Source organism: Hipposideros armiger, unplaced genomic scaffold (genome assembly GCF_001890085.2).
Source record: "Hipposideros armiger isolate ML-2016 unplaced genomic scaffold, ASM189008v1 scaffold_1597, whole genome shotgun sequence".
NCBI lineage: Eukaryota > Metazoa > Chordata > Mammalia > Chiroptera > Hipposideridae > Hipposideros > Hipposideros armiger.
In genome coordinates, this window is record NW_017732947.1 from 164,863 (window position 1) to 166,507 (window position 1,645).

The 1,645-nt window shown below is 43.2% G+C and overlaps 1 pseudogene; it reads left to right on the forward strand.

Moving 5' to 3' along the window:
• The first annotated feature begins 826 nt into the window (after positions 1–826).
• LOC109377882 (akirin-1-like) overlaps positions 827–1,645 on the forward strand; it is a 3,342-nt pseudogene continuing 2,523 nt past the window's right edge.

Here is a 1,645-nt window from a genome sequence, read left to right on the forward strand (position 1 = left end):
CTGTAAGCTTTCTAGAGTTACATCATGGTAGCCTCCTAATTGAATCACATTTCCCTTGAACTTTTCATTATCAGGCTGAGGTAGGACAGTACATTATGCAGTAGTACCCAGAAATCTCAATGACGTTTCTTCATCACCCCTAGGCCACTGTATCCATCCCAATACAAATACTTCCAATCCCCCGATGGAGGCTGTGCCAAGAGAACCTGACCTTCCACTGACCCAGAATCTCTTCTCATTTACCATATACCCTTTAAATTTGTTCTGGCTCTGAAGGGATTGTAGATTTACCCTTTATGTAATCATCTTATTTAAAATTTTTCAGGGCTAGAATAAATTGGGCTAATGTCTCACAGTCCTTTTACAGTTTGATCTGTTGGTGGACAAACCAGGCTATGTAATCTTTCATAATGGCCCATTCAATTTTAGTAGTTACTTCGTCTATGTTCTGTTTATCATCCCATCTTAAAATTCAAATAGCTCAACTGTTCTGAGGTTTCCCCATACATTTTACTGTGATTGTTTCCTTTCCCCTGAACAGTCCCAACCTTGACACCATCATCAGCCACATGTGGGGGAGCTGAGCAAGGAGACCCACAATCACTTCCCTCAGGTCATCTCGTGATCCAACAATAAAGTTACGGAGGAGGCACACGCAGCTGGAGCCCCGTTTATAGCTTCATCCTTGACAGCAAATCTTGTACTTTGTTATGGTCAATAATATCTACCTCTTCCTTTCAAGCAGTCCTTGAATAAAACATGTGTATTCCAGTTTAGGAAATTTGAGAATTTCAGGGCTCAGCAAAGGAAAAGATATGACCACAAAATGGCGGTAGAACATTAGTGTTAGCAGGGTGACTGCTAGGTTTGCACATGTTGGATGGAAGCCCCTTATAGCATGAGGCCATCCAGAAGGGGCCGCCACTCAGAAGGGGAAGAGGACAAGGGAACTGCTAGGGAGCCAGAGCAGGGCTTACATGTCTACGTGATATTCTCAACAGTCTAATGTGGAGTCTCTGAATCGAGAGCCCCAAAGGGCTACCACAGTTTGAGGTCCCTATAGCCATGGGTTTATTTTTTTAAATCTTTGGTAACAGTTAGGGTTTTTCTTTTCTTTTAGATTTTTTTAATTGGGGAAGGGGAACAGTGGTAGGGAACTGGGGAAGGGGAATAGCGAAGTCATTGTCCCCCAATTCTAGCTGTGGAGGGCATAGCTAATTCAGTTCCAAGTTCAATCGGCATCCTGTCACCCTTCTCAAGGCACCATGCCCAACCCTAGATGTGGGTGGGCATAGCCCACCATCCCATGCGGGAGTCCAACCAGAAACCCCGCTGCCAAGAGCGCATGCTCTAACTACTGAACAATCTGGCAGCTAGTATTTTTGTATGGCCCCAGAATTTGGGGTCAGTTTTGCAAGGTGTACAAAGCAGGGAGGCATTAAATGACTAAATATGTGCTTATTCAGTCTCTATTAAAATCAATTGCCTATGTGATTGGTACAGCTATTATGGAAATCAATATGGGGGTATCTCAAAAAACTGGAAATGGAACTACCATATGACCCAGCAATTCCACTCTTGGGTATCTATCCAGAGAAACCCAAGATGCTTATTTGAAAAAATATATGCACCCCTATGTTTATTG